The sequence below is a fragment of the Amphiura filiformis genome, chromosome 17 (genome assembly GCF_039555335.1).
Source record: "Amphiura filiformis chromosome 17, Afil_fr2py, whole genome shotgun sequence".
Classification (NCBI taxonomy): Eukaryota; Metazoa; Echinodermata; class Ophiuroidea; order Amphilepidida; family Amphiuridae; genus Amphiura; species Amphiura filiformis.
In genome coordinates, this window is record NC_092644.1 from 43,773,053 (window position 1) to 43,797,021 (window position 23,969).

General features: G+C 35.3%; 1 protein-coding gene across 1 annotated transcript in view; it reads left to right on the forward strand.

Annotated features, from left to right (window-relative positions):
• The first annotated feature begins 712 nt into the window (after positions 1–712).
• LOC140137847 (uncharacterized) overlaps positions 713–23,969 on the forward strand; it is a 41,611-nt gene continuing 18,354 nt past the window's right edge. Inside the window, exon 1 of the mRNA XM_072159640.1 lies at positions 713–1,133. The gene's annotated coding sequence lies outside the window, so the exon portion shown is untranslated. The remainder of the gene's footprint in view (positions 1,134–23,969) is intronic.

Here is a 23,969-nt window from a genome sequence, read left to right on the forward strand (position 1 = left end):
ACCGTCCTCGGTTTCTGGATGTCTGCAAACGACCGTAATTGCTTGTTTAGTATTTGCGAAATACGTTCTCTATCGTACGTGAACGTCCGCAGAAGCTAGATTTAATACCGTACAATAAAACCACCAAAGGATGGTCCCACAATTATCTGAAAGTCGTTTGGCGGCAAAAAATTTGGTGTTTCAAGTTAGCGCGCCGATATGCCTACCTCTAATACCACTAAGTTAGTACAAGCATCCGTATCCAATACCGTCGCAGCAAATTATCGCAAATTGATTTCATATTTTCAAATAAACTATGAAAAATTAATAAGAAATTGAAAGAATGTAATTACCATAGGTGTTACCTCAGTGACCCTTGAGCATTAAGATAACACTGCAAGACGGACGGGGTGTGCAAGAAAAATGAGCAAAGATTAATCTGGGAAAATACTGGCTTGTGCTCATAAAAGGTGAGATAAACGGGGTCTCATTTAGTCCTGTGTCACAGTGGTCCTGAACTGTGGTTCTGACCTGACTAGTCGGACCTAGATGAGATTGTTTTGTTTCACATTAAACATATAACGCATAAGCCGTCAATCAGATCACTAGTATTTGGCGTTATTGATAAACCATATAAATATCCTAACAACGTAGTCAACCATTTCAGTTCAAGACAATTTTATTCTCTTTCGTGAATTCCGGCCAAGAATATTTTGTTTCTTGTGTCAGAATCTGGCACCGCGCTCATATTGGCATGATTGATGAGCTTTGATGTGATTGGTCGCAACACCAACCCACTAATTTGCATATATTCTACGTCATCATAGCATACAAATATGCATTTTTCTGAATGGAAGAATACCAAGTAGTGTATCTAGTGTTGGACTAAAACAATACACTCGTCATCTACTCAAACACATAACGTACCAATTGCTATATATCTTCAGCGCAGTTACCAGCTAAGCTCAGTGTTAATCTCAAAATGCTATTAGACATGGAAGTGTGAGGTTCTTGCAATCTCTTTCTTGATGACCTTGTTAACTTATATTTGACTATATATTAACTATATATTTGGAATAGAAGTGACTGAGGAGCAATTATAAGCGAATAGTCGTTAGCGACTTACGGCGAACGAGGCCGGTGAAGTGGCAGAGGTAAGTAAAATGGGAAAATGACCGTTTCGACGATTTTGTTGTCAAAGCTGAACGTCCGTTTTGTTTAAAATACGATTTGATACGACGCAATTTGAAATAAAGATCTTAGGACTACATCAAGCTGTTTCAGTACATCTGAGCTAACGTTATTTTTTGATTTGAATGTATTTTCTATGTGTAGTGACTCTCGACAATATGAAATACATGAAATACGTCAAATGGTATATAAATGTCTGGAATGTATCATAAAGTGATAACATTAATGCTTTCCGTGCTCAATGAAACAAGACCCAATGAAGCTAAGAGACGAATATTGTTGGATGCTGTTTAGACATATATGTTTGTTTATATATATCATTTAGTGTCTTTGTTCACTGGGGCTCCAGAGTCTACACAGGGTATTTCCACAGGTCAGTTTATAAGCATTTTTGATGATGAATTTGATAGCAATGTAGCATTTGATTTGTTATCATCATCATAATTACAAGATATGGTAATTTTACATTTTGTATAACGCAACTTTTATAAAGTGTTACAAATACTATTACACAATGCTCAAATTATTGACTCGTAATATTAATCAATCATGTGTTAAAGTTACCATAGATATAATCCATTGAACTTAACAAAAATTGCACAGCCAATTTAACTTTTTGAGGAACTTCTGCCACTGGAATGATTTATCTACTTATTTAATTCAAATATTTTGTTCAATTTGTGTATACTTTGAGAGTCTTATTTATCAAGTCACTTGAGTCAAAAACATATGTGATCTCTCCATCATTTAACGAAGCTGATATTGTTGCAGTTGTTGGTGTTATTGTTGCTTTTGCTATTATTATTGCTTTTGTTGTTATTGTTGTTCCTTTTGTTGTTTGTGCTGTTCTTGATGCTGCTAATGGTGGATGATACCACGAGAGATGACATTGTCGCTATTTGTGTTATTATTATTGCTTTTGTTGTTGTTGTCGTTGTTTTTGCTGTAGTTGTCTTTGTTTTTATTATTTTGTTGTTGTTGTTGTTGTTGTTGTTGTACTTCTTCTTCTTCCCATCCTCTTTCTGTTGATATATCTTGTTGCTGTTTCTGCTAATTGTGATGATAATATGGTGTCTGTTTTTATTGTTGTTGTTACTTAAATTTATGATACTGGTAAAGTGTCTCTATGGGAGAGTTGTGACTGCTTGAGTTCCTCAACATCCGTTTTACATGGCATTAAGGGTAGACGAGGTATTGTTGGTCGAAGCAATAGTTAATAACCTTAAGAAAAACGTTTTGCGAATTAATCACCCGTTTAATTAAAATGAAATATACATACGTCAAGATCACTGTTTTAATAGGATGTTGTAAGCTCAGGAATTAACACTGTGAAATTTTAAGAGGAAATTTGTTGATAAAAGGTTATTGGTCTTTCTGGATACATATAGGTATAAAATCAAACCTCGACCGGAGCGGCGGTCGACCGCCGGTGTCGAGCGGTTCCGTCCGGTTGGAACAGATTTCTATTGTTCTAAACAATGGAAAGCGGTAACCAGGGATCGAGTTTTGATTTCATCCCTAAGAAGATCAATACGAATGATAAATTTTCCTTCATTTTTTTACTCATTAATTGAGAGCAAGATAGAGGACACTATATCAGCAAGAATTTAAACCATTAAAATCCTTTGTACGTCCAATGCTTGTTCTCTAAATTAAAAATTTCTATATTCAAGTCCTAAAGATTTATTTTTATTCCACGTATGAAAAGTTTTTTTAAATATCATAAAAAAGTATATTCACGTTTTACCGTATATCATCGTTAATTTACCGAAGGCTGGGACTGAATTCTTTTTTCGTCAAGGGAAAACAAAGGGATGTAATGACATGCGTTAAATGATGAAGAAACCCGCACCACGCACAGCAAATCACCGTTTTAGGTTTTATGTTGGTTACGATGCTTTTTAACCTCTTTGTATTATTTTTGTATACATTTTAGTTTTTATGTTTACCTTTCCAAAGAGTACGTACTCATCTGTTATATATAGATTTTTCTGTTTAGTTTTATTGTCTCAGGTGATTTTTATTTAGAAATTGTATTCTAGGTCATGGAACAACTAGAATTTACTAACCTAACCACTGAAATAAACAAACAACATATTTGAATTCCATGAATTACATAGGATGTTATGCCTTTTCTTTCCTTCGAATAATGCAGAAATGTTTGCGACACAGTTTCACTGCCAGATGATTACCCCATTTATTCCACTTTGCACCATATTTCATCAGTTCAGCTTCAATATGGCAAAATTCGCGTGCATCTGTACCATAAATTTATTCTGTCGCCAAAAAGTGCTGGATTCACTATACTTCAAGAATTTTTTTCTAACCCCATCCTCCCCATGTCATAAAGAAATCTACAGTTACTGTCAATTTTCCTATAGTGCAAAGTGGAATAAATGGGGTAATCATCTTGCAGTGAAACTGTGTCGCAAACATTTCTGCATTATTCGAAGGAAAGAAAAGGCATAACATCCTGTTAGAGGTATAGGGCATAGCCTAGTTAACGTCACTGTGTGAAAACTAGCCGGCCAATATTTTTTGTACTCTCTGAAATTCTAGAAAATATGGTTTTGTACATGTCCTAAATTTTTAGCTAATTTAGATGCTTGGAAATATTCGTACTTTTGTGTTTTAGTAAGGAAGGGCACGGTATGGCTTGCAAAATTCCCTGTGTAAATCGAATGCAACTTTTAGTGACTATCACTCATCGCTCTCTTCCAAAGGGCATTAAAACTCAACCACTTGACGGATATTTGTATATGTTGTCAATCAAGAATAGTATATGTTACATGTGGGCTAAAAACTGAGTAGGTGGAGCATCTGCAAATGGTCGTACCTCCCTGATATGTAAATGACAGATAACAACAAAAACTCCCAAAACTGTCCATAACTTTGGTCAGTGGAGAGAGTCAGGGGATTTTAAGTGGGTGATTATTGATTGGCAAGTGACATATTTGGGCATAAGTGCAGCCCACTATTCAATATGGAGGATGGACTAGACTTTATCGATTGATTTTGCTGTAGTAATTTCCTGTTAATCAGGTTTCAGTACTGGAAAGGTCGAATCATGTTTGCTGTGCAGCATAACTGCACTATGACGCCACTGGCGGTCTCTGTCTACTTAGAAAACGTGCTTGATTTATTGTTGTTCATGAGTTATGTACCTTTTACAAAGGTGGTGTTGTTTCAGCCCTCTTTACAACAAAACACAAGAACCGCATGACCTACAAAAGTATATCTGTTCTTCTACACGCCTACACAAGATCGATGCATCTGTTGCCAAAGCTCACTGCCATTCGCAAGAACGACCAAATCGCAACAGATTAAAATAGTTACTAACTTTAAACTTGGTGCGTGGAATCCGTGATATGAGGGGAATATGAAAAAATAAAATTGAGGTCATCCGAGGTCAAAGGTTATTTAGGGGCTAAAATGTAACCTTTTCTTGTTTGTGCTTAAACTCGGTAAAGAGAATCCTCAATATGACGGGAACATGTAAAGAATTCAAGAGGATCATCAGGGGTTAACCCTCTGTCCGGCTATGGGTTTCGACGTATTTCGACATATCGATCTGATATTTTGGATAGAGTGTGCACGCGATGTTGAATTGGTGGTTTTAAAGGTCATCGGAGGTCAAAGGTCTTGGAGTGTTCAAATTTTAAACATTGTCCGTTTGGGCTTAAACTTGCTGGGTGGAATCCGCGATATTAGGGAAACATATAAAAATCAAATCGAGGTCATCCAAGGTCATCTAGGGGCCAAATTTTAAACCTGGTCCGATTGGGATTTAACTTGCTGAAAGTAATCCTTCATATGGATGAGCATGAACAGAATCAAACCGATAGTAAGGTACCAATGCTAATCATCAGTGACGAAATCTTTAGAACAAAGGGTTGAAAGTGTTTTTGGCATGCGGCATGCCTAAATGATACTGAACAAGTTTGGCTATTGTCAGAATCGTGACAAAGCAATGAACTGTAGTGGTATCTTTCTATGAACTGTAATTAGAAGTGAACAGAACCTTGTAATGCTTTCCACAGATATTGTGATATTACATTTAATATTAGACTAAAAACCAATAATGCTTTTATAATAATAATGCTGGTAGGAGCGCAGAGAAAGGAACAAAGGAGGAAATACAAATTAGAGTGAAGTAAAGGCATTTTCCAATATCATAGGCTATATGATATATAATGCAAGTGGTGGTGAAGCAAGTGGTGGTGAAAATTTGCATGTGGTTGTGTGATGTGGGATTTTTGTAGGGGTGTGTGAGGTGTGTGTGAGTGGGGTGCGCATTACTTCCGAGGACTCCAACAGAACTACTCACCGACACAACGAGGACCTCGTGCTTATGAGGGGTAAAGGGTTTTGGTTTCTGCAAAAGATTGTGCAGAGTGGCTTATTTTAAGCTATCCGTTTTTCATTTGTCTATTATTCAGAAACTAAAAATCAAGAGATGAAAGTTAACAATAGTATGCGTAGTGTAAATGTTCTGCGTATTGGAAATATTCTGGATAGATTTAGCCTACATTTAATCTAGTTGAGTGGCAGATGTGTTATCATTCAAATGTGAATAGCCTACGTGTGGTAATTCATCATCCCATGGTATAGGCCCATGGCTTTTATATCGGCAGTCAATAATCACTGCTCAACATTCAGAGAAATAATCCCTAGGATTATTTGAACTCGTATTCGCCGTAGATGTGATGATGTAACAGGATTAACTACCATAGCAATAGGTTAGAACAAATTTTTAATATATCACACTACACTAGTACTTTCACGCGGTACCTCTTTATTGAACCATAGATGTCAAAGAACAGGGAACTTCAAACAGCACGCTTTTGATTTTGACTAAAATTTTGACTTAACATGCTGCTTAAACTTAATTGTATTTTTGTGCTCCCCAAATATTATAGTTGCCCAAAAACACATATTTCGGTAGATTAAAGATCACTACATCCATATATCATGACTTTACTTTCAAAATGAGACTTTTTCGTCCTGAAAATTGGGCGCGTTGGATGAACTTCGCATTAGGTAAAATCAGCATATTTCAACGTAACATCTGCGTTTTATACTACGTTTGAATCCAAAATGGGAAATCGCAATGTCATTTTTTGTACGCAAAGTATCACACACATTTCAATGGGCAATCTCTGCGTATGGTCATCGCGTATAAATTTAGTCGATTTTCAACACATCGTTGTACCTTTATTATAATGATAAGTTACAAACAAAAAGGATCAATAGTAATTAGACTTTCCTTTGTATGTTCATTATCATTGACTGTCTTTAACATATTGTGAAATGGACAAATTTTGTGCATTTTCAACGATGTATCTACGTCTATTTCGCACGTGGAAAATCTTCAAAACTGGCTAAATACGTGACCTCGCTTCGATACAGGAGAGTGGTTTTGAATAGATCAACGTCCGTCCGATACATACGTTTGGAAATCGCCATAAATCTCTCGAGTGATAATCGGATTACACGTTACACTTCGCTGGCGAATTCAGCACTCGATCGGTGAGCTCAGAATAAAACCAGGGATACCCGGTTTTATTATAAATGTAAAATAAATACAAAAATGTACTGTAATTAAAGCACTTCAGGCTTAATCTTTCACAGGGCATTTATGTACACCAATGGCCATTTAAAATGGTGCAAAAAGTAGAAATTCGAGGTAGTTGCTGTGGAGCAAATCACACATTATGGCTTTAACTTCTTCAAGTTCTCGGTTTGTAACAAAGCTAAGATCATAGACAAATTTATCGATAACAAATTAACCACTGAGAGATTAGCTATGACAACTGGAAACCATGTGACCAAAACCAAAACCAAAACTAAAACCATGAAATTGAAAGGACTCAGTACTTGCAATATACATCAGGTGACAAGAGCATTTGCGCAATGATGTCAGATTGTTTGATCTGCGCGGAAGATTTTAAGTGGCAACAACACAAGATAAATAGTTTAATAGGTGCTAAAAAGTATTGCAAGAAGTGTCAAAGCAATATTTGTCTGGGAAGAACAACATTTAAAATGTTTTTGCCAATTTACATTTACATTTTGTAAATTGAAAACTAAAGTATTTTCCAATGGTGTTTCAAGATATAGACAGACAATGTTGATCAAGCATAAAGCAAATGTATTTTACTATGGTATTACGAGAAGTGGCAAAAGGCATTTGGTTTCCGCAAAAGATTGTGATGAGTGGCCTATTTTAAGCTATAGGTTTCATTTCTTTATTGTTCAGAAACTAAAAATCACGAGAAGTGGGTGTAGTAAGCATGGTACGGGTATTTAGTTTCTGCAAAAGATTGCGGAGAGTGGCCTATTGCAATGTATCCGTTTTCGTTTCTCTATTGTTTAGAAACTAAAAATCAAGAGATGAAAGTTAACAATAGTATGCGTAGTGGAAATGTTCTGCGTAGTGGAAATAATTTGGATAGATTTAGCCTACTTTTAATCTAGTTGAGTGGCAGATGTGTTATCATTCAAACGTGATGCGATCAAGCAAAATCAGTCGGAACTCGGAAATATTGATTGAAATTGGACAATCAGTTCCAAAGATATTAGCAATTAAAGTGTTTCCAAAACAAGAGGAAACAAAAGGAAATATTCGCTTTGTTTGGCTATATCTCAAAATCAATATTGCCGAGTTCCGACTGATTTTGCTTGATCGCGTCACAAATGTGAAAAACCTACGTGTGGTAATTCATCATCCCATGGTATAGGTCTTTTATATCGGCAGGCAATAATATTTCACACGGTTGTTTATAGCATGTGAAAGTACGTCATTTTAAAGAAAAGGTTAACACTGATGGCGCTATTTATCATAAATCGCGTTTTCATCTTTACAAGGGGTATAATGGTATTAAAACATTAGAAAAAGAGTAACAGATAGCAACGAAATTTTCAAAATACTTTTTATCATGAAATGTTAGAAATAACTTATATTACTTGGCTAAATTAAATTTAAAATATTGTAAATAGCGCCCTCAATTTGCTCACAAAAATACAGTTTATAGAATAAATAATACCACAAAAAAGCAGAAAAAGAATAATAAGTTGGAAAAGAAACAAAGGTCGGTGTTGAAAGAGCTGGAAATAAGTGTGATAGTTTTTGAGCATTTACGCAATGATGTCAGATTGTTTGATCTGCGCGGAAAATTTTAAGTGGCAACAACACAAGATAAATAGTTTAATAAGTGCTAAAAATAGTATTGCAAGAAGTGTCATAGTAATATTTTTCTGGGAAGAACAACATTTACAATGATTTTGCAAAAAACGGTCAATCTACTTTGAATAGTTTTTGTCAAAAGTATGATTCAATGTGCGGTACGTAAGATTGCACTGATTGAGAAAAAATGAGAATTATACTTTTTACACAATGCAGTGTTGTAATGATGTTCAAAAGTATAGATTTACCAAGTTGTTAAGACGAGAGTAGTTTTAGCACCTCCAGTAATTGTGCATATGCTACATATCGTATCATGTTATATAAATTAAAAGTACTATATAAAGGCATCGCAGGAAATGATACAAATATATATTCCAATAAATTGTCAAACTTAATTAGAGTGGTACAGCAATATTCTATGCGGAGGAAAACTGGAAACAAAGGAAGACTTAATTTTTATTTAAAGAACAAAAATCCTGTGAAATGGTGTTGTAGGCACGTAAGCAGCAAGAGTATTAGCTGAGGTAATGTGCATTCACCATTGTCTTACTGAGAGGTTTTTTATCACATGCTTTTATACAGAAGGTCTGGCACAACCTCAACCTATATTTGGTCCCAGCTATGGGCCTTCCTATACAGCGATACCAAAATAAGTACCAACATACTTAATATGACGTCACTATGGTGTTATAATGAAATCCTATATAGCGCTATGTAAAAACCAGGCCATCATTTATTTTTGACTAAATCAATATGAAAGGAACTGATCTAATCTAATCTTATTTAATTTTATACAAATTTGAAGTAAATATCGCGAATAGAATGTTTTTGAAAGAGCAAAAAGCAAACCCAAAAATCAATGGGCTTCACCAACTTCCTATCCTCGAAGTGTAGTGATCGATAGGTCAAGAATATATCCTATAAATGAGCGCAAGAGATCATCCTAAAATTAGCCTGAATCATTTGGTCGCTTTTATATATGAACGTTGTAGTGTACCGAGAAAATCTATTGGAGGTAAGACGAGGGATATTTCCATAATTATGTTAGTGTTATTTAAAGATAAATGACCCGATTAACAGTCTCATTGCCTTCTTTACACCATCAAAATTGAGATTTTGGCATGAAAAGAAAAGTGTCTCATTATCTTAGTAAACTACGTCCTGGATGAAATACGCTACGTTTATGATATTACCAACACATTTTTTTTTTGTTTCTTGTAGGTTTCTAGTATCCAAACACTGGGAAAATATGCCTCGTCATGAGATAAAACCACCACATTTGGAGAAAACTATGCTTCTTTCTAAGCAAATGAACTCTGTGTGCAAACCAGTGCACCCACTGATGTATCCTGGTTATTTATTTCATCAACTTGATGTCAAATTGACCAAATGAGGCGAATAGTGATAAATGAGGACGCGACAAATGCGTGGTTACTGTGAGTAAGGGATGCACCATTTGAATTACAGGGGGTTGGAAGTTGAGGTCGTGGCTATTTTTCTTTCACCATCGAAGGCGGCGACATTGTTTTTAAACGAGGTATTTGACCAGGTCTTTGTTGTTGTTGAATTTTACATAGTGAGCATGGTGGGTAAAGTTTTAACAGAATACCTTGATATTTTCTATTTCTGCCATATTACTTTTAAAAATATTGAGTTAGCATGAACATCCCCTGGACAAGGAGCTTACTGCTAATTGTCTCGTTGTAACCCGTACGAAACTCGGGGAGCTGATCCTGGCTGCGAAGGTCTATTGTGGAATATCTAGGATGTGCGGTTCGTAGCTGCAAGTCCCTGTGTTGTTGTTCAATGGTTTATGGAATGATGTGGGGCCGTAGTGGTCAGCAACAACCTGTAAAGTGTGCTACGGCTTGTGGATCAACGTCTAGGCGTTGTGCCTGTGCGTAGCACATCATTCAGTGCGCTTATTCTCCTTTCATTTACTTAATGAAACAGGTTGATATGTTATGTTTTGCCCCACTGGCTGTCATCTTGATAGAAACCTTGATGGTTTACCTTTCTGTAATGTCTTCCTCAGTCATCATACAATGATTTGTCAAGTGTTGACCAAGAAAATCTAAGAGTTGAGTGAAACAAAAAGAACGGACTATGTAGATTTAATGTCACACCAAAATGATCCTGATTATTAGGACTTTGTTTTCAATTTGTCCAATATGGTATACCTACTATTATTATATTTCCGAATTATTAACCAGCAATACAGAAAACGGATGTAGTGGGTTGGCTGAAGGAGCAGAGTTTGACATTATGTCAACATGTTACGGAGTAGCCTAAACCTCTTTGTTTGAGTGAAGGAGAGAAGTTAAGAGTGCACTTGTGAGACGTGGTTAAACTGCATTGCGTCAGGGGAAAACATAAAGGGGATTATGTTGCATTGGTGTCGCAAGTAGTGGTAAAGCAATGCTATGAATGAGTTGGAGTATAAAGAAAGAAGGATAACATCCATAATCAGATAATGGAATTCTTGAGATTATAAATTGACGTGCCATGTCACCAATACATACACTTTACATACTTGTACTATTGTACTTACTCAGTTCATTCCAGGTGTACTTTCAAAAATATTCAAAATAAAATGTCATTCAAGTCTCAAGTGTAATCGGGATGGCGGTCCTCAAACCACCAATTTGGGAGTATTATCTAGGAAGTGCGTTATTTCATCTATTTTCAGCACTTTTGTATTTACTCGAACCTTGTTGATGAGTGCTGTAAAATATAATTTTGAAAGTTCCTTCCTCTGAAAATCATTTGTTTGCCATGTTGCTATTAAACTGTTTGCCGACAATCCCGGTATGATCAGATCTGCTTTGAGTGCTTGAAGAAAATTCGATCAAAACAGTCAAGAGAGTTGTTTTGCAGTGTGATATCACCTTTTGACGGTTTTATGTGTTGAAGATGTATACACAGCATTTTGAAAACAGCTCTCAGTCATGCTTAAATTCAGAGTTCACGGGAAATGTTTGAAAGTGTTTAACGGCTCAATTCTGGATAGGTCAATGTTAGATAATACGAAAAAATACGACGTATGACTTTACGGGCGGTTTCTCGAAGCACGGTTAGTGGTCAGGCTTCCTACGCCATCAAGTTTAAGCCCAATTTTTCATATTCCAGTCTTTACAATTTCACATCGTATATCATCTAGAAAAAGCATTCAATAAATTGGATCCATATTGGTAGGGCTAGCTGTCTGGCTTAGGAATCCTGGCCACTAGCCAAGCTGCGAGAAATAAGACCTAAGCGTTTTTATATGCAAATTATCCAAAAGAGCAAGACCTTGACGAATTGGGCTGGCTATTCCAGTTGAAATCCGTGTACCCACTGTTTAAGAAACAATCTTAATCTCCCACAAAGGGGTGTAGATTTTAAATTGAGTCACCCATTCAGGTAGGAAAGGGAGAATGCTCACTTCTCTGATTCAGGTAACCCAATTTGAAATTCACACTCCCTATGTAGATGATTAAGGTCATGTCTTCCATAGGAAATGTATGGATTTCAGATTGAATATTCCAATTTACCCGCCCAAAACGTATTCTCTCGAGGCCTGTTGTACTTCACAATCGACTTATTCAAGATGCAGATTCGATATTAGCAATTGCATCTGTTTACATCTCCAAGGACACATAAATTACGCCGTAATAGATTTGCTTATTTGCATTCAGATTTATGAAGTTCTTTCTCAAGAAGTTATCTAAAATGGTGTAAACAGAAACAGAAACTAGTAGTAAACATACCATATGAATTATAAACGTATCCGTTTTCACATCCTTACTCCCTTGATGGTTTACTTTGACCCACTGAAAGAAATATTTATTTTGTGTGTTTTGAATTGTTTCCTTACTCTTTTTTTTAAAGACATTTCTTGTTATTTTCTAAAGGAAACGATCTTTGATGACAACCTATGTGGTTCAACAATGACTTGTAAATTAAGATAATCAAAACCAGATATCCCTTATTGTGCACAAATTCTCTGAAATACTCAGTTCCTATTCGTCTGTAACCATATACTGTAATTTTAATGATAGGTAGTTCTAAGGCGTTGGAGGTTTTTATATAATATGAAATCGGACCCGTAAAATCCTACTTTAAAGCTCATTTATCACTTTATCGTCCAAATATCTGATATCATAATTGAGATCCCAAAGAACCCTGACCTGACGTTAATAGAAAAGACCAAGTAAATACATACGGTAGAATTACATCTGATTCGTCAAATTCAGTGGGAACTGGTTGACCTCAATATTACTGTTAACCTTTTAAATGTGGATGTCGAGAATAGAAGTGGTCTCTTTGCCGATATGAAATTATAAAACTTTTCTGGGTCGTGTTTAACAAATTGTTACTACTAATTCACTATCCTGAGAAACTGTCGTTTTTTCTTTCTTCTTTCTTTCTTTCTTTCTTTCTTTCTTTCTTTCTTTCTTTCTTTCTTTTCTTTTTTCTTTCTTTCTTTCTTTTTCTTTCTTTCTTTCTTTCTTTCTTTCTTTCTTTCTTTCTTTCTTTCTTTCTTTCTTTCTTTCTTTCTTTCTTTCGTTCGTTCATCCCTTCTTTCTTTCTTTCTTTTTTCTTTTTCTTTCTTTCTTTTTTCTTTTTTTTTTTTTTTTCTTTCTTTCTTTCTTTCTTTCTTTCTTTCTTTCTTTCTTTCTTTCTTTCTTTAATTTCATCTTTTCTTTCTTTCTTTCTTTCTTTCTTTCTTTCTTTCTTTCTTTCTTTCTTTCTTTCTTTTCTTTCTTTCTTTCTTTCTTTCTTTCTTTCTTTCTTTCTTTCTTTCTTTCTTTCGTTCTTTCATTCTTTCATTCTTTCATTCTTTCATTCTTTCTTTCTTTCTTTCTTTCTTTCTTTCTTTCAGATGTTGAAATTTTTCCAATCTGCTTAACAAACCTGTATCTTTAACAAATCAATTCTAAATGTTTTGATTCAAAACGCATCCTTATCGCAGTAAGAGATGAATGACATGATAGCATTCGTACACCGATGTCAAACCCGAGGAGATGTTCAAATCTAATGATATTGCAAAGAAAGCGTGAATTTCCTTTGAAAATGAAATAATAACTGACTATTTTCTCCAATTTTACTTTCTACTTGTTCCATTTCTACTATTATCACGAAAGAGACATCATATTCTAGTAAATGAAATTGTATTGTTAGAAGTCATTTTATTTTGATCAAATAGGACACATTAGGTTATAACAGTAGAAATGCATACACCCCCATTGGAAGACATGACCTTAAGGGATCTAAAATGAGCGTTTATTGCGTTTCGACAGTATTTTTTATGGGACATGAGAGCACCTCGAACCTATCGAATTGCATTCTGAATACGAAGCATGTCTTTCTGATATCAAATAATTTTCATTTTTGAAAATCACAATATAATACAAATTTTATGACAAATTATAAAAATTTGATATTTTTCAAATTTTTGATATATAACAGTCCTCGAAGTAAATTATATAAATCTAATGATATATTCTTAAAGTGTATGTAGCAGGGAGGAAAAGCCGACGGTCAATTGAAAATTTTGACCTTTCATATTGAAGATATGGATTTTTTTCCCAAAAGACCTAATTTTTTTTTGTGTTTTGGGAAAAAATCCATATCTTCAATACGAAAGGTCAAAATTTTCAATTGATCGTCGGCTTTTCATCCCACCTACATACACTTTAAGTATAAATCATCAGATTTATAAAGTTTACTTCAAGTACTGTTAAATATCAAAAATATCAATTTTAATGATTTGCCATAAAATGTGTATTAAATTGCGAATTTCAAAAATCAAAATTATTTGATAACAGAATGACATTCTTCGTATTCAGAATGCAATTCGATATGTCTGATGTGCTCTGATGTCCCAAAATAAATACTGTCCAAACGTTCATACCCCAGCCCTTAATCTTCCACACAGGCAGTGTGAATAACAGGGTTACCTGAATGGGTGACTCCATTTGAAATTTACACCCCCTGTGTGGAAGATTAAGTTCATGTCTTCCACAGGGGTGTATGGATTTCAACTGGGATATCCCATTTGACAGCATCTTCCGATGATCTATAACCGATTTTCTCTTGCGTGTATATATTTTTATCATGTTACATTAGATTTCGAGTCATGTAGCCAAAGCAAACGATATTAAATAACACATTATTAATAATAGTGAATCATGCTGATGAAGGTTTTACCATTATAAATCACCATGAATGTTTATCTTGAGAATTGTGTTTAAGGTCTGGTTATTAATATAGACTCCTAGATTTGATGAGTTTGTTCATAAAAAGTCGACTGTGTTTCTCGGTAAAGCAGGGCATGGTAAACGCACGCCTGTTGCATAATTGCTTTGCACAAGTAACACAGAACGTAAGTTATCCACTTAACTTACGAGTTCGTATACATGAAATATAACATTTCAATTTCTACCTCAAGAATCTCTGAACTACTACTAGGCATGTTTGTCCTCACTGACATGTAAGTACAACAGAGATGTCAAAGCATTGATCTAAAAGACATTCAGGACCTCAATGTATTACAGTTATCAAGAAAAGAGTGACAATTATTTGTCCGTACTAAGAAAGAAAGAAAGTTTATCTTTATTGAGAGATTTGGTAAATTTTGGATTTCCATATTGTCAAATCGAGTCGATTCTTCTGACGTTGTATATAAAAGCAAGGGTTGACTCCAGGGAATATTACAACTTAGACACATGTTTGATTTCTTGTTGAACCTTGTGTCCATTTGATTCAATTGGATTTAGTAGTGCTACTTTTGATAGAATTTTATTGACCAAGACGGTGAGTTGACAAATACGTATAGGATATAGGATAATGTGTGTATCTTTGCGCGTTTTGTCCACCTACCCGCTACTTTGTGGGAGGAACAACTTTGACCACAGACTATATTTGTTGTATGATTTTGACACACAACGTGAGCCATTTATATAAAAGACCGACACACTCAAGTTTATTATGGTTACATTATTTTCAAAGTTTAATGTACGTACGTTCATTATTACGTTCATCTATCAGCGCTATTAGGTTATTACGTTTGGCGCTTTATAATCTGTGTCTATATATTATTTCAACGTAAAAAACCCATATATATTATAAAATATATGAAACATTGAACTCGTGAGCTATATTTTTGACAGATTGAAACCAATTTTAGTTTTCTGCAAATAAGCAGTCTGCAAGCCGTCAAATACATTCATGTATTATATTGGAGAGCTTTTATATGTTGTTGACAAGCTAACAATATGATAGGTGCACTTATACTGAAAAAGGTTGAATGAGTTGTGGCCACTGTGGGCCCAACTTTCAGGACTCTCTTAACAAATGATCTCATTTACTTTCAATTACCATTTTTTCAGTAACCTTTTTTCAAGTACCTACTTTATAAAATATTCTGGATAAATTTTAGATAAAATCCAAAATAACAAATTTTGTTCTCTCTTATAGGCAGAATATATTTCGTTACAAGTGGTTGATGTAAGAATATCGTGAATGCATAGTTCTAAAAGGAGCTGATCCTGGCTGCGAAGGTCAATTGTGGAATGTCTAGGATATGCGCTTCTTGGCTGCAAGTCCCTGTGTTGTTGTTCAATGGTTTATGGAATGATGTGGGCCGTAGTGGTCAGCGACAACCTAAAAAGTGTACTAAGGCTTGTGGATCAACGTCTAGGCATTTTGCCTGTGCGTAGCACATCACTCAGTGCGCTTATTGAAGTTTTTCTCCTTTCTTTTACTTAATGAAACAGGTTGATATGTTATGTTTTGCCCCATGGCTGTCATTTTGATAGAAACCTTTATTGTTTACCTTTCTGTAATATCATCCTCAGTCATCATACATGATTTGTCAAGTGATGACCAAGAAATTCTAAAAGCTGAGTGAAACAAAAATATGGACTATGTAGATTAATGTCACACCAAAATGATGCACGACGAACATATTAGGACTTTGTTTTCAACTGGTCCAATGTGGTCAACCTACTAGTATTATATTTCCGAATTATCAACCCGCAATACAGAAAACGGATGTAGTGGGTTGACTGAAGGAGCAGAGTTTGACATTATGTCAACATGTTAAAGAGTAGCCTAAACTTCTTTGTTTAAGCGAAGTAGAGAAGTTAAGAGTGCACTTGTGAGACCTGGTTAAATTATATTGCGTCAGGCAGGGGAAAACATAAGGGGATTATGTTGCATTGGTGTCGCAAGTAGTAAAGCAATGCTACAAATGAGTTGGAGTATAAAGAAAGAAGTGTAACATCCATAATGGAATTCTCGTGATTATAAAACTGAGGTGCCATGTCACCAATACATTAACGTTACATACTTGTACTATTGTACTTACTCAGTTCATTCCAGGTGTACTTTCAAATTCAAAAATATTCAAAATAAAATGTTAAGTCTCAGGTGTAATCGGGATGGCGGTCCTCAAACCACCAATTTGGGAGTATTATCTAGGAAGTGCGTTATTTCATCTATTTTCAGCACTTTTGTATTTACTCGACACCTTGTTGATGAGTGCTGTGAACTTAAGAAAAATATAATTTTGAAAGTACGTTCCTTCCTCTGAAAATCATTTGTTTACCATGTTGCTATTAAACTGTTTACCGACAATACCGGTATCAGATCTGCTTTGAGTGTTTGAAGAAAAGTCGATCAAAATAGTCAAGAGAGTTGTTTTGAAGTGTGATATCACCTTTTGACGGTTTTATGTGTTGAAGATGTATACACAGCATTTTAAGGACAGCTCTCAGTCATGCTCAAATTCACAGTTCACGGGAAATGTTTGAAAGTGCTTAACGGCTCAATTCTCGATAGGTCAATGTTAGATAATACGAAAAAATACGACATATGACTTTACGGGCGGTTTCTCGAAGCACGGTTAGTGGTCAGGCTTCCTACGCCATCAAGTTTAAGCCCAATTGTTCATATTCCAGTCTTTACAATAAATTTCACATCGTATATCATCTAGAAAGATCAATCAATAAATTGGATCCACATTTGTAGGGCTTGCTGGCTGGCTTAGGAATCCTGGCCACTAGCCAAGCTGCGAGAAATAAGACCTAAGCGGTTTTATATGCAAATTATCCAAAAGAGCAAGAACTTGACGAATTGGGCTGGCCATTCCAGTTGAAATCCATGTTCCCACTGTTTAAGAAACAATCTTAATCTTCCACAGAGGGGTGTAGATTTTAAATTGAGTCACCCATTCAGGTAGGAAAGGGAGAATGCTCAATTCTCTGATTCAGGTAACCCCATTTGAAATTCACACTCCCTATGTAGATGATTAAGGTCAGTCTTCCATAGGAAGTGTAACGATTTCAGATGGAATATTCCAATTTACCCGCTCATAACGTGTTCTCTCGAGGCCCGTTGCACTTCACAATCGATTTATTCAAGATGCAGATTCGATATTATCTGATTATCTGATTTCATCTCCAAGGATACATAAATTACGCCGTAGTAGATTTGCTTATTTGCATTCAAATTTATGAAGTTCTTTCTCATGAAGTTATCTAAAATGGTGTAAACAGAAACAGAAACTAGTAGTAAACATGCTATATGAATTATAAACGTTTCCGTTTCCACAGCCTTACTCCCTTGATGTTTTACTTTGACCCACAGAAAGAAATATTTGTTTTGTGTGTTTTGTTTCCTTACTCTTTTTTAAAGACATTTCTTGTTATTTTCTAAAGGAAACGATCTTTGGTAACAACCTAAGTGGTTAAACAATGACTTGATTTTTAGTAAAACGCCTCTTAAAATTTAAGATAATCAAAACCAGATATCCCTTATTGTGCACAAATTCTCTGAAATACTCAGTTACTATTCGTCTGTAACCATATACTCTAATTTTAGTGATAGGAAGTTCTAAGGCGTTTGAGGTTTTATATAATATGAAATTGGACCCTTATAATCCTATTTTGTAGCGCTTTTATCACTTTATCGTCCAAATATCTGATATCATAATTGAGATCCCAGAGAACCCTGACCTGACGTTAATAGAAAAGACCAAGTAAATACATTAGGTAGAATTACATCTGATTCGTCAAATTCAGTGAGAACTGGTTGACCTCAATATTACTGTTAACCTTTTAAATGTGGATGTCGAGAATAGAAGTGGTCACTTTGCCGATATTTCTGGGTCGTGTTTAACAAAATTGTTACTACTAATTGGAAAGAGTGTCTTTCTTTCTTTCTTTCTTTCTTTCTTTCTTTCTTTCTTTCTTTCTTTCTTTCTTTCTTTCTTTCTTTCTTTCTTTCTTTCTTTCTTTCTTTCTTTCTTTCATTCTTTCTTTTCAGATGTTGAAATTTTTCCAATCTGCTTAACAAACCTGTATCTTTAACAAATCAATTCTAAATGTCTGGATTCAAAACGCATCCTTATTGCAGTAGGTGATGAATGAAATATATATTTTTTATCATGTTACATTGGATTTCGAGTCATGTAACCACAGCCAACGATATTAAACACACTTATTACTGCCGTTGAAGGTTTTGCCATTATAAATCACCATGAATGTTTATCTTAAGAATTGTGATTAAGGTCTGGTTATTAAGATAGATTCCTAGATTTGATGAGTTTGTTCATAAAAAGCTGACGGAGTTTCTCGGTATAGCAGGGCATGGTAAACGCACGCCTGTTGCATAATTGCTTTGCACAAGTAACACAGAGTGTACAACTTACGAGCTCGTATACATGAAATACAGGGTGTCCCAAAAGTAACTTAACATTGTCAATTTGCCATATCTCAAATATTTCCTACTTCATAACAAAATGGAGAACATATCCACATAGATTGATCTTTTAGAATTATTCTGATACCAAAAACAGCATTATTGATGACCCCTTTACCTTACTGTGCGACTGTACATATGAGTGTATCAAACCCACAAAAGCAAGCTCATAATGTTCTTTGTTCAAGCACATGAATGATGTGCTTCCCTGAACGATAGAGTTGGTTCACTTACTGGGCACACGCTACATTTAGGTATGAACATTCATGGATTACATGGCCTAGCTTAAGTGTGACTGCTGTTTTAGATTATATGTAGGATATATTGACAATATTTAACTTTACTTTAAGTGAAGATGAATTTCCTATAGATCAACGGATTCAGATCGTATGGTTCTTTGCCGAGACAAAGTCGGACAAACTCACTCAAGCAAAGTTTAAGGAACATTTTAATGTAGATTATGCACCCAGCCGAAATACAATCCAGCAACTAGTGCAGAAATTCCTATAAAAGTGGGTTTTACGGTACGGTAGATATCCGTTAATTTCATGCTAAAGGGTCATGACCACATAGGCATGTTTGGTATCATAACATTTTTAAAAGAATTATCTACATACTGTGCAATTGTTGTAACAACACTATTAACCCAACGCAAGGTATGGCAAGTTTACAATGTTAAGTTACTTTTGGGACACCCTGTATTACTGTAACATTTCAATTTCTAACTCAAGAATCTCTGGACTACTACTAGACATGTTTGTCCTTATTAACATGCAAGTACAACAGATATGTCAAAACGTTGATCTAAAAGACAGTATAGGACCTGAATTTATTACAGTTTTAAGAAAAGAGTGAGAATTATTTGTCCGTACTAAGATAGAAAGAAAGATTATCTTTATTGAAAGATTTGGTAAATTTTGGATTTCCATATTGTCAAATCGAATCGATTCTTCTGACGTTGTTTATAAAAGCAGGGATTGACTCTAGGGAATATTACAACTTAGACACATGTTTGATTTCTTGTTGAACCTTGTGTCCATTTTATTCAATTGGCCTTTAGTAGTGCTACTTTTGATAGGATTTTATTGACCAAGACGGTGGAGTTGACAAATACTTATAGGATAATGTGTGTATCTTTGCGCGTTTTGTCCACCCACCCGCTACTTTGTGGGAGGAACAACTTTGACCACAGACTATTTGTAATATTTGTTGTATGATTTTGACATACAACGTGAGCCATTTATATAAAAGACCGACACACTCAAGTTTATTATGGTTACATTATTGTCAAACTTTAATGTACTTAAGTTCATTATCTTTTACTCTAATTCAACGCTGTCTATTATTAGCGCTATGGGGTTATTACGTTTGATGCTTTATAATCTTTGTCTATATATTACGGTATTTCAACGTTAAAAAACCCCGATATCTATTATAATACATTGAACTCATGAGCTAGATAATTTATGAGCTATCATCATCATCATCATCATCAGCCCATATCATCCCACTGCTGTGTAAAAGTCTCTCCCAAATACTGCCATTTCTCCTGTCTCCTGCAATTCCTCTCCAGGCTGTTGTTCCCAGGTAGCTGACCAGATCATCTCTCCATCTCATGATCTATAATAGCTCGAGGTCTTCCTCTTTTCCTTACTCCATACAATGGTTGCCACTCTGTTGTGAGCTGACTCCATCTTTCATCTGTTATCCTACTCAGATGTCCAGCCCACCTTCATTTAATTCTTTTTACTGTTGTTAACACATCCTTTACTCTTGTTTGTTCCCTAATCCAGCTGTTCTTTTTCTGGTCTCTCCTTGAATACCCCAGCATCATCCTTTCCATACTTCGTTGTGTAGTCTTAAGTTTCCTTTCCATATCTTTGTTTAATGTCCAAGTTTCACTTCCATATGTTATGGCAGGTAAGTTTCCTTTTCAGACAATTTGGCATGTGTTTATCTGTTAGTATATGGTCGAATCCAATGAAAAGTGTACACGGCATGTTCAGGGCCATAACTTAAAAGTATTAATCAATTGGCATTCGTTTTTGTATTGTGTTTAGGGGCTGTGCAATAATTATGAGCCCTGGGGGAGGGTAAAATTGGGGGGGGGCAAGAAATTTTTGGCGAGCCAAAAGGGGGGCAAGCGATTTTTGGCCAGCCGAGAGGGGGGGCAAGCGATTTTTGGCACACATTCATGGGGCGCCTTTTAAATAAAACGCTCTAAAAAGGCTTAGGAAAACAGTACAGAAACGCTTTAATATGCAAATTTTCCTGCTCGCTGCGCTCGCAACATATATCTAGACCATTTAAGGTTTGAAAATTGGGATCCCAAAAATTTGGCATGTGTAAGGGGGGGGAAAAGATTTTTTGGCGAGCTGAGAGGGGGGAAAGCGATTTTTGGCGAGAGGGGGGCAAGCGATTTTTGGCAGGCCGAGAGGGGGGGCAAGCGATTTTGGCGGGCCGTTCGAAATTTTACCCCCGGGGAAAAATAATTATTGCACAGCCCCTTATTCGCCTTGATCATACGCTTCGCGCCATATATAATAAGACCCCCTTCTGTGAAAAACTTAGACACAGAGACCCCAAAACCCCAAAACATGCTATTTTTACCCATTTAACATCTAAAAACAGTTATGAAACGGAAGTCATTGGATTGAATCTAAATTGATTTCCTGAAAGGCGTGTATTCAAAGATTTCCTGTTCAATTTTTCACATATTTGTATATAATTATGAATTTTTTGTGATAATTTTTTGAGTGGTATTTTTTTACATTACCTACGAATACAATTTTTCATAGCACTAGATATATCTTTAAAAATGGAAATCACTAATAAATGCGCAATTGATACAAGCTTTGATATGTCCAATACTGAAATGCATTGCATTCGGACATCTTTATTATTGTGTTTAGCTGCCAGAAATTCTAAATGGCACAAAGGTAGGTTTGGTACAAATATGCATTACCTCCGAATACATGTTAAAAGCTGTGCCATTTCCACAAAGTGAGAGAATAGTATAGTAAACAATAGTTAAGCAATAGGTGCAGGGTAATACACTCTTTATTTCTACCAAGTTTCAATAACCTGCGTTTAAATATTTCTGAGATGTCAACAATAAAAGCAAGTATTCGTAGGTAAATTTCGGTAACCGAATGTTACCTACGAATACACTTTTACATCATGACAGTATTGTGAAACACCGCCATTCATGCCAATGCCCATATTGGTACATAACGAAGGCCTGTATGTTTGCTATCAAATCATATGTCAATGAAAGTTGCGAATTCACATACATGCCCACCATGCAAAACTGAATACGGCTTAATTGGTGAAAATATGTACTGAAATAGACGACGGTCTGCTCATTTGAAAGAAAAATCAGATTCAAAGAAGATTAGAGGGGATAAATACTTGGATTTGTCAACTTTCATATGTGCTTCATTTTAAATGTTTACCGACCTTCTGGTTTCTTAGTAATTTGTGTCCAAATTGATTTATTCGAAGGTAACTTTTGACGTTTTCGCTAAGGTTACCTACGAATACCATGGAAAAAACGACAGTTCTCATTGTCTCATGATCTAGACAACACATTGATGGACCCTGGTATAAAGCTAATTGTAGTTGCCCTCAAACGAAAGGCCACAAGACGTAACTGACTCCAAGATGGACTTCACAAGTCTGCAATAACGGTTTTAAGCGATTTGTGTGCAATTAAGCAAATTAAAGTCACTTTAGTGCCTTTGTTTCTTACTTCAATCCTCTTTCAACCGCTGTGAACCGACATTATTAATACATGATAGGGTCTAAAGTATCAATAAACGCACATAAAGAAAATAATACATTCAAAGTGCTTTATAAAATGAAGTTTTGATTGCGATATCTACCAAAAGTCTAATTCTTACCTACAAATACTGAAATGTTACTTACGAATACAGCATAATATATGACATGTGTAATGAAGTGTCCCTACCAATGGAAATTAATTGTCAAAAACTTTAAGCGGTACCCAGGACACTATTATTACCCATATACGGATTGTATAAAGCGTTAGGTGTATGCGTATAATTTCTAATATTCTTGAAAACATATATCATACTAGTTCTTATACAATGTGTAAATTGATTCATACTCATTTGATAAATAAAATACAGAAACTGACCTAAACTTCATTTTCAAAAATAAACTAGCATAAATTGACTAAGGTCATATTGATCGCGTTATAAAAATAAAAACAAATATTTTCTGGTTAGCATTTTCCTGACACCCTGTGGTCTATATTACACGAAAAAAAGCGTTAATGGGAATATTCCATTTGTTTTAGGTTGATTAGTATTGCGATAGTGAAAGCATCCTAGTGGTATTCGTAGGTAACATTGGGTTTTGATATCACATTTACTATCACACGTCCTGGATTTATTTTTCAAGATTAGTAATGGCACTTTTGGTTCCTATAAGGCCAATATGTCATCAATCAATGGGCAAAAGGAAAAAATTGTGGAGACATTTTTATTTCGGACTTTTATTTTTGGCCCGTGGACACTTTTGGTTGGATTCGACCATATCTTTGTGTCTGCTGAAAGCTGCCCATCCTGCTTGCGTTTTTCTCTTTATTTCCTGCGGCTGATTCCCATCTGGCCAAATCTCTTGTCCTAGGTAAGTGTATTTGGATACACGTTCCAGTGTTTCATTTCCAATTTTGATTTCCTTATTATCTGCATACATGTTGAACATGACCTTTGTTTTTGACATGTTCATTTTTAGCCATATTTTTGACAAATTGAAACCAATTATAGTTTTCTTCAAATAAGCAGTCTGCAAGCCGTAAAAGACATTCATGTTTTATATTAGAGACCTTTTATATGTTGTT